The following is a 10,493-nucleotide window of genomic DNA, read 5'->3' on the forward strand; positions in this document are numbered from 1 at the left end:
TGCAATCCTGTGCATGTTTAGACATGAAGAAATCCTCTGGGTCCCAGCATTCCCCAGCCAACACTGCAGTTGTTGTAGGCCTTGGAGCTGTAGGACTTTTTCGGCCTAAATATGCGTGGCGTTGCACGTTAATCCAATGGACTTTTGGAATGACCTGGTAAAGTCGGGGATCACATGTGATTGTGTCACACTGATTTTCAGAAGGGTCTTAGAATTCATCCCATCCTCTTGGGGTTTATAACTTTAACTAAGAGACAATCATTTTTCTTATCTACACATTCTTTCAAACATTGGCAGATATTCAGAAATGGAGAGCCCTTTTAATAAACAGTCAAACTGTGGTGCAACACGTGTGTAAATGAACTCTCCAATATATATACTCTTTCTCACATTCTCCCCAATTTTGTTTTCCCCTTTAGAAAAAAACAAAAACAAACCCCAGTGGAATTTAGTTGTGTTTATCTCAATGGTAATGAGTGTTCCATGGCAAAGTGTATCTGTTACAAAATAATTATAAAGGCCATCTGTAAATTAGATTCATGACACTACCTCCAGGGAAAAATGAGGCTCCAGGCACACTGTCAGCTAAATACAAATGCTCGAATGTTAACAAATATCATCAACATACAAGTGAATCATTCACAGTGGATTTTGACAGTTTGGTGCCACATATTTTAAAAAGCACGTGGCTTCTGTTCATGGTTTTGCTATTTCCCAACTCACTGTAAAAATCCTCCATGAAGAAAGAGAACTGAGCATCATGCAGGCTTTGCCAAGATGTAAAGGTGACAGAGAGAGACCAGCTTTTCACAACAGGTGAACAAAAAGCAAAGTCAGGGGCTTTGATCCAGATTTCTTGATGCTGAACCACTGCTGTCCCATGGAGCAAGGGAGGCCTCTGTGCTTTGCTGATGTGGCAGCAGTCCCCATCCACAGTGCAGTAATTACCCGTAAACTGCTGAACAGGCTAGATGTAGATGCATGCAAATGGAGATATGTATCTGGTGCTATATGCACAATTAGATGCAATGATAGCTATATTAAAAGTTCCCACTGTGATGCTGAGGTGAGCATATGCTGACCGTCCTGATGTTTAGGCCTACAGTTGGATCCATTCTAGCCAGCATGGCTAGTGGGAAGAGATGAAGGGGCTTATACTTTAAAGTAAAGCCACATGTTGCCCACCATCGCTTTAATGTATCTGAAGGATATTTCTTTAATTTCAAAGCAACAGGTTAACAGTCTAACATGGCACCCGTCCACGGAGACTTACATGCGGGTGGACTTGCTTATTCATCAGATGGCTGCCTTGGTGGACATGATCACTCACTTACTTCCCAGAAGCCAAACTGGTACGAGTAAAAGAAAAGTAATGTGCCCATGAACCTAAAGCTGAGATTTGCTTGCAGAAACCCAGCCTCCTAAATGATTATTATTTTATATACTTGGAGCATTTAAAAAAATAGGAGGGTTAGAGAGTCACAAGAGGTGGCTGTAGGCATGCTGGCACTGATGGCATCGTGTTAGAGATCCCAGAAATAACCAAGCAGCAGGCAGAAAATAATGACAAGCCTTGTGTGTGCAGAGCACCTCTTTAGCCCAATATCCCCCCACCCCCCGCACAGCCATGGACCTACGTGGCAGCAGAGTACAGTCTGGGAAACTGCTTGTCCTGCTCAGTTCCCAGAGTGCCCCGTGGCAGTGCTTCTTTCGGTGCTTTGAGGCGCTGCGGGGAATTTAACAGAGCCAGTGTTTTCCTCAGCCCAGGTATCAGATAGGCACCTGGCTGGGAACAGGTCAGTGGGCTAAAGGAGGCATTTCTGCTGGTGCTCCCGGGTAGCTTCCCAAGGCTACCGATGCAGATGCTGGCCCTAGTTTAGCCTCTGTATGTTTTGGCCTCCAACTCTCATTTTCCTTCATCATTGGCTATGCTGGAAGGAGCTGGTGGGAATTATACACCGACACATCAGGAGGGACACACAATGCTCTTCCATGCTGTAAATTCCACCCGCTTGTGGCCAATTGGTTCAAATTAGCATGCCGTATTAACATTAGCCTCTATCCTTATGATACAGATCGAAGTTTGTTTTTTGTACATGGAGCCTCTCCCCTTAATTCTGCTGCGGGCTCTTGTGTGAGCTATCAAGCAGCCTGATGTTGGAAAATCTCTGCAGAGTGCTTGTCTTGGAGGATTACAGAGGCACCGTTTTCTGTGATGACAGAAAGCAAGATCTGTCAGAGGGTGGATGGTATCTAAAGAGATCCAACGCTCTGAATTAATTGAGGAGCCATTCGTCCTGCATCTAAAAGCTATCAGCTTATAGCTGTCTCATCAGATTGGTGCAGCCAGACTGAAGGACAGCAGAGGCAGGGAGGAAAAAATAACAACTCACCGACCAGGAGTTTCATCTTCTGCTGTTGCTTGCTAACTTCCCCCCCACCCCCCCACCCCCCAGCAAGGCAGATGGATGCTTGTGGAGCCAGGATAAGGCAGGGTGGCAAAGTCAAGTTGTTACAATTTTGGACAACAGCATTTTGTGATTACTGATGTTGAAAGCTTTCTGCCAGAGATAAAAATTGCTCCACACTTCTTTCTCCCATCAGCTACAGCGCCAGGAAAGCACTAACACTCACAGGATGAGTGCAGGCATTTTAAAATGATGTTTTCTGCGGCAAACATACATTATTATTCTTTTGCTTTGACAGATCACACTGCTTGCCTACAAGCCGTTCTTTTCATCATCTTAGGAAATGCAAAGCCTTGCACTGAGCACATTGAGCACAGGACTGTGGTACTCTTGGCAAACAGTTGCACCCCATCTAGCATATTGTCCAGCATGACAGGGAAAGCACTTACAGTGCAAACATCCCAGCTTCAGAAGCAGAAGATGATCTGTCTTGGCTCAGCCCAAAGGCTCATCCAATCCACCCAGCATTGTGTTCCCACAATGGCCCGCCACTGTGACATAAGTGCTTGGACCTTCCAGTGTGCGCTTGAGGACTCCGATGTGTACAAGAGATCAAGTACTTCCTTTGGAGTCGAACAATCAACGTCTTATTAAAGGCCCTCCCAGCAAGAGGATTCAGTCTTGGCATTCTTCTTTGTCTCAGTGATGCATTCCTGTCAGAACCTCTGTCCTCCTCCTGTCACAGAAGCCCAGGCTAGAATATCAGGGGAGAATATCACTCAGCTTTTCCAGGATAGGGGAACCTAGCCATATTTTAGCCAAGCCACTTCAGTTGGCTTTAGTTCTCTTCTGAGTCAGCCTCCTTTTGTAGTAAGAGGGAAACCGAGCCACCAGGACCCTCTAGGAGCTACCCAAGGTGCTATTTTCCTTTTGTGTAGGCATACTTACCCTGATACTGGAAGTAATATATAGCCATAATGACCATTCCCCATTGATAGCATCATTTTCCATGGATTTGTATAATCCACTTTTTAAAATGTCCACATTTCTGGCCATCACTACATCATGTATTAAACAATTCCATTGTTTAATTTGTGTTTGTATTAGCAAATTCCATTGTGTGCTTGGCACATTTTTTTAAAAAAAATCTGTATTTAATCTCCTATTATTCAACTTCATCAGATGACCTCAGGGTGCTTCTAGTTTAAGAAAAATGTTTTTCTATCCAGTTGATCTATGTTATGCATATTTTTATGCAGCTGTTTTAATCCCCGTTGCTTAGAAGCAATGGTAGGGTATGGCTGTTTGACTTCATACTCTACTGGTGCGCTTCCAATTTCTCAGAGTGATCAACCATATTCTTCCATTATTCATGGAAGAATGTGGTTGGCCACTGTCAGAAATGGGATGCTGGATGAAGCAGGTTCTGCTCTGGTAGGGCTCACCTTGCATTTTTCTGTACTTAAAACAATGTTGAGCCATGAACTTGCATAGATGGTGGCTGGATTCACCCGTCATGACAAGCAACCTGCCTGGTTTCCACAGTTCTGCTGTTTTTTGTCTGGATGTCCCTGCAGATGATCAAATGGTTTCTACATTAGCATGGTTTCAACCCTCCTCACTTAGTCCTCCTGCTGTTGGCACATATTCCATCATTCACTGCATCTGAAATTCAATAGCATGCTGGAGCAGGTCCTACAGCCACCACTCTTTCCATGCAACTTTCCTTGTTGCATACCAGGACCATGGGAACCATGAGGCTGGGTTTGGATGACCAGAGACACCATGGTGGAACATGGAAACCATAGAACTGACCATTGTTTCTCATTGTAGTTTCTAAAAACCAAATGCCCCATGCCAAATACCGTGTCAGAGTTTGAATGATGGAACAGACCGTCCTGCACAAGAAACCACTGTGGCTTGTCAAGTCATGTGAACCAATATAATTAGACACCAGGTGGCACTGCAATGTTTTGGGGTCAGTGTTTTCATTTCTGTTTTCTTCTTGGTAGAGAGAAACAATAAAAGTCTTGTCTGACTTGATGACTACAGCAGGCTTGTAGAGGTGGATGGTATTTTGACTGTAAGTGCAAAAATGTTCTGTTTTTCTTTCCTTTATATCCATATCCTGTTCACTGTCTTTGAAAAACTGTGGGTAATGCACATCCCTGTTCATTGCATTAGGCATGAAAAAGTCAACAGTTCTTAAAGATTTCAATCACTTGCATACAGAACAAGATAATGAATTGTCTTATGAAACAATGTCAATTGTGTTTCCCCAGAGAAGGCTTACAAGGTAGCAGAAAAATAATAAATTGATGGTGCTGATAAAGGCAGCAATATCACCTTACTAATATGTGTTTGAAGTGTTATTTTCAAGGAAGAAGAATGGAATGCAAGTGCAGTTAATTAATCTGACTCTAATAGCCTAAGCCAGATACTGAAGCAGCCCAACAATAAAACGTCTACAGACTGAATACACAGAGCTTGGGATGTGGCCAGAAGGGGTCAATCAGGTTTCAAGAGGAAAGCAGAAAGAATATGGTTGTATGTGGTTGAGATCCATACACAGATTCTCATAACAGAATATATGTTTTCAAAGTGGATTCACTTATTCACCATGTAACCAGGTGAAGTCTCACATCCTCCAATATGATTATGCAAATAGCTGCCAACTATGCCTTTCTCCTTTTTTAAAGTAAGGCAAGCAGGTCCTAATGTAAGAGAATACATAGATACAACTATGATAAAAAAGGGCAATTGTCAGACACGTGTGAATATTCAGCCTCCTGACCTCAAAGTTCCTATATGTAATAAATAAAAAATTACAGGCATTGATTAATTACAGGCTTTTGTATCTTTCTATTTGTGGTCCAACCCTGTTGTGCCAACAGATTGCATGGCTCTTTCGATCATGTGAAGATAAAAAACTCAGTTCAGACCTTCCTGAGTATATGCGAGTTTTAGATGTGTGTGCTGGTGAATACCAGCAAAATGACAGCATCTCTATTTTGACTTATTCTACAGTGCTCAACATGTGATTTATTTATTATGGCATCTTCTGCACTGTAGTGTTCCCAGGGTAGCTTATATTAAAATAAACATGTTATCTCAGACATAGCAAGTCACTATCTCCTGCTGCTTTTCTTCAGAGCATTCTTGATTAAAGAATAAGATCTTCTCCATTAGATGAAAAGCAAAATGAACAACTCCTTTCATCTCAGTTACCATGGCAGTCTTGCCCCAGACATCCTCCAGCCCGATATTTTAAATCTTCTCCATTGCCAGTATATTTAGTGTGATTTAATCTGAGCAAATGTCAGTAATATGATCATTTGTTAGAACTGCCTTCTCCATTTCATAGCCCCCAGATGTATTGGGCTGAAACTCCCATCATCCCCACTCAACCCTGGAATTGTACTCCCACACATCTAGAATGTCTCAGGTTAGAGAAGGAGTAAAGGGAAGCTGCCATTCCAAAAAGCAGGGGTTTGATGGATTTCCCAAATCACAAGATAAGGCTAACAAAGCCCAACTTGCCTATATTATTGACAAAACAAATACTATCCATGTGCTCAGGACTCTGCATCTTCACCCTCCATCTTCTTTCCCAGCCTTACATGTCTTGGGAGAGTATATCTAGGAAGGCTAGGGAAAATGGAACTAGAAGGGGCCAGCCTTTCATGACACCCCAAATCAGCTGTCTGAGGCAGCCATCTTACTTTGCCTAATGGTAGGACTATCATTACTGGACTATTAAGCCTTGGAAGTGATCAATATTGGTAGGGAAGCTTACTTGCCCAGCCTGCAATTCATCCTTTGGCTTTTCTCTCCATGTAACACACAAGAGACAGAAAACAATGCAAGAAAAAAGGGGTAAATGGTAATTTCTCCTAATGGATGGATGCAAAAGGTGGGATCCCATAGGGATCTGTATTGTGACCAGTGCTTTTCCATTTGTTTGAATGTTATCCAGAATTAGGAATGAACAAAGAGATGGCCAAGTTTGCAGATGGTGCCAAGAGCTCAGAAAGGACCTCTCCAAAGTGGGAGAATGGGCATAGAAATGACAAATGTAGCTCAATGTAAGCAAGTATAAAATGACAGATATTGGGGTAAAACATCTTCACTTTGCTTAGATATCCAAAGGAATGGAACTAATGGTATGGTGGACAGCACAGTGAAAATGTCAACCCAGGATGTGGCTTCTGTGAAAAGGCAAATTCCATGTTAGGCACAATTAGGGAAGGAATCAATAAAACTGCCACTATTTCACTGCATGACCATTGTATAAACAAGTTGCTGGACTAGATGGACCTTTGCTCTGATGCAACATGGCATTTTTATGTTTCTACACATTCAATGTAAGGGCAGGCTTCTTTATTACTGCCAAATATAGAAAACATTATTTTCTGAACAATACATTACACACCACCTCAGCTTATAAGCCTGCACTAAGATTGAAGTGCTGGTAGGCGGTAAGGGAAACTAACAGCATGTTTCTGGACGTGGAACTTACTTCTAAGTAAGGGGGAGAGGATTGCAGGCTCACTCAAAGTGCAGGCCTTTGGCAAATAAGCCGGTCTGCTGAGTTTGGTGCTGCAGTTATTCTTTTACTGTTTATTTTATTATTGTTTGAAGGTTTTACATTATGTTTATGCTTTAGTTCTTATTATTGTTAGCTGCCTTGAGCATAATTTCTTCAGTTGACAGGTGGGATTTAAATCAAAGAAATCATTTCAATGAGAGCAATCCTGTGGTCTCCAGAAAGCATCTGAGGAGCCAGAGAACATAGTCTTTACCTCAGAGTTCAGTGTAAGCCCTAACCCTCCCCAGGTCCTCCAAGCCCAAAGGGGCTCCTGCTCCCATAGTGGGGACTTGGACCTTGGAAAGGCCAGAAATGGAGGCGTTGGATGAAGGCCAGTGGGAACAGCCATGGACCAGCCTCCATACCTAACGCAGTGCAGCATGCGAGTTACATGGGCTTGGAGGCCAGGCTAACAGAAAATGCTTCACTGAAGAATGGACAGACTGAAAATGCCTCTTTCACTTCTCCAAGTGTGCTAGAAGGGCATAGGATGGATGGAGACTTCTGATCTCAGGAACTTCCTTATTTGGGTGTCTAGTCCATAGGATGACACTCTGTGATATATTAGCTTAGGCTACAATCCTACACTCGGTTTCCTGGGAGTAAATCCTCACTGATCTAAATGAAATTAATTTCGAGTAGTTTGGATGGGCCTTTAGCTGATTTAAGATTCCCATCATCTCTTCTTCCATGAAATCACCTACAAACCCTGAAGTGGCTCACCAGAAGGTTGGAGGGATACACTCCTGAAAAATATTGAATGGAACACTGGCAAAAGAGGGCATTTATGTTCACTTATCTTAGGAGGCCAGGCTATATCAGTTGGTATAACACAACAACCCACCCTGACTGGGTTTGCCATGGGTTGTTCACTCCTTTTCACCTGCTCCTTCACCCTTGATCCTCTTGTAGGTATTTCCAGGGACACCACGGCAGGACTCACTTATCTTCCCTTCTGCTGCTGTAATCGTGAGCTCTTTTGCTCTCAACATGACATTTCTGTACCTTAACTATTTTTCCTTTTTTTCAGATATTGCAAGAAGAAATCTCTGATTCGACAGCCATCAATGGCTCCTTGGAAATGCCCAACAACAACAACCACTAGAACAATCTATAAGTAGCCAGCATGGCTTGTTGCTCAGACAAGTCGCCCTGTGGAAAACAGTCTGGGTTTGCACAACATAACCTACAATGGCTTGTCACTCACAAGAGATTGTGGTGTCACATGAGCCCAGCCCTTATCTCTGTCAACATATTCCTAACATAGTGAAATATGTGAAGCAACATTTCAGTTTACTTGAGAGTTATATTTATATTTTGATAACTTGGTAACTTTGATAACTGGCAGCATGAATAAAATAATTTTGCATGATCCTGAGATACTTTGAATATACTAATTAAAAACAGCAGTACAACAACTACAAATCTTGTTTCTTTTTAAGTAGCTGCAGCATTAATAGGTTTAACTGTAATTGCATGGATTGTGGCATATTATAGGGAAAGAAAATGTCATTAATTTGTAATTAATCGGAGGAGGGCAATAGTTTTTCACTTACATCCACGTATGTTTTGAACACCATGTCTCTGTACAAACAAACCTGAATCAGTCATTAGGTCCTGCAATGGTGGCTTCTTAATAAGGGCAGAGTCAGCCCTTCAAAACCCCGTCTAGGGCCCGAATTCTCTCTCTCCCACCAGAGCTCCACCACTCTGCCTAATGCACTCGTGCAGTTCTCACTTTGCTAGAAGTCTGTCTCTTTCTCTCTGGGCCTGCAGCTGCACTTAAATTTCTTCCCCTGCGGGTGGCTGTGGCTTGCCCGGTTCCCTGGAAGTTGCTCATAGAGTGCAATCTGTAGCTAATTACACAATCAACTTTTGGACACTGCCACTAATATTCAAACACAGTTCAGCAAGGCTGAATCCAATCCCTACTTTCCAATGTTGGGGACTGGAGTTGAGCAACTCGCTCCCAAGTCTGGCTCAAGTACATTCGACTCGGACTTGACTTGAGAGCAAGTGAGTGACTCGACTCAGCTCGACTTGACTCAAGATTTTGACTGTTTTTATGACCTAGTCGCTCCAGGGCTTACTGCCTGCATCCAGCGTGTGATAGGTGAGCGCAACAGAAGGCATCTGAGACAGGCTGGAAGGCAGGCATGAACACAGCAGAGGCAGTGGGAGGGAGGGCGTTTCAAGGGGGTGGAGACAGGATGACGGGGAGGGGATTGTCACAGGGGAAGGCAAAGCAAGGCTTCAGATCTTTTTGGCACAAGGAAGGCAGTGGGAGGGGGTTGCAATATAGGGGGAAGTCTTCAGGTCTGTTTGGAGCACTTTGCTCTTCTTGGCAAGAAGCCCAACAGCCTGCTGCCTCTGTTCCTGTGCATTTCCATGAAAGAACAACACCTTAAATAAATCACTGGTGGTGCCTCCAAAAGCGGGGGTGTACCTTGCTATTTATTTATTTGGGATATTTCTAGGACGTCCAATCACTCTGAGTTTTTGGATGGCTCACAACAAAATCAATAAATACAACAGCAAAAGCCATTGCTAAGCCATTGCATCACCTATGCTCATCCAGAATTGGCTGCTTTCAACATCTGTGCAGTTCAGATAGCATTTTTTTCCTGCTAGAGGCCATGATGGAAAGAAGATCCTGAACTTGGGATGAAAACTTGCATTTAGGCATTATTTATCAGGCACATCTCTGTTTAAGTAACTCATGGTTGAAGTCAAGGACTTCAATGCATTACTGAGAGAAGTGCAGGTGGGATTATTGGGGGGGGGGGTGTTTACAACTCTCCCCCCACCATTTTCTGTTAAGGTTGGCTCTTGAGAGTTGACTTGAGACTTGGAGTAAAGGACTCGAACACATCCCTGCTACTTTCCCCCACAGCTTGTAGGAGATTTCAGCTTTTGGAAGAGCTACACAAACATGGGCTTGGCTGACCAACTTGGAGCCAGCCCCATCATTAGGCAAAGTGAAGAAGCCACCTCAGGCAGCAGATGCTGGGTGGTCATAGTCATAGTCCCCCAACCATTCTACCATCTTTGGGTAACAGAGTCATATGTGCTTCTCAGGCAGCCACTAGACTAGGCTGGTCCACTCAGGTGTGATGGAGATCAACATCCTGCTGGCAGCACTGGGATAAGGTCAAGGTGCCAGTCCAGCTGGTTCCTCTATCTGGAATGGAAATGGCAAACATCTTGCCCTCTGCCTCAGGCAGCAACATGCCTTGGCTGGCCTTGGACAGATTAGCCTAGAACCTGTTTCTGTGTAATTAAGTGTTAGTCAAGCCTGTGTGTTTCCTGCATATAAGCTGGATGATCTTCACCTCCTAGGTGAAGCTAGAAATATAAGCTATTTCCTTTTGGTGATGCTCCAGCCATGCCCGTAAAATCTCAAGGATGATTCAGGAAAAAAATAAATGGCACTTCGAAGCTGTGCAGGCTTCCATATCAGATCTTTCAACCATGTATATAGCTGTGTAATAAAGCTA

At 43.4% G+C, this 10,493-nt stretch overlaps 1 long non-coding RNA gene across 1 annotated transcript in view; it reads left to right on the top strand.

Moving 5' to 3' along the window:
• The window catches only part of LOC123020889, a 28,704-nt gene extending 20,369 nt beyond the window's left edge, over positions 1-8,335 (top strand). The window contains exon 3 of the long non-coding RNA XR_006414210.1: positions 8,027-8,335. This is a non-coding gene — a long non-coding RNA (uncharacterized LOC123020889). The remainder of the gene's footprint in view (positions 1-8,026) is intronic.
• The last annotated feature ends 2,158 nt before the right edge of the window (positions 8,336-10,493 follow it).

This window comes from Varanus komodoensis, unplaced genomic scaffold, assembly GCF_004798865.1.
Source record: "Varanus komodoensis strain SLA01 unplaced genomic scaffold, ASM479886v1 scaffold15, whole genome shotgun sequence".
Lineage (NCBI taxonomy): Eukaryota > Metazoa > Chordata > Lepidosauria > Squamata > Varanidae > Varanus > Varanus komodoensis.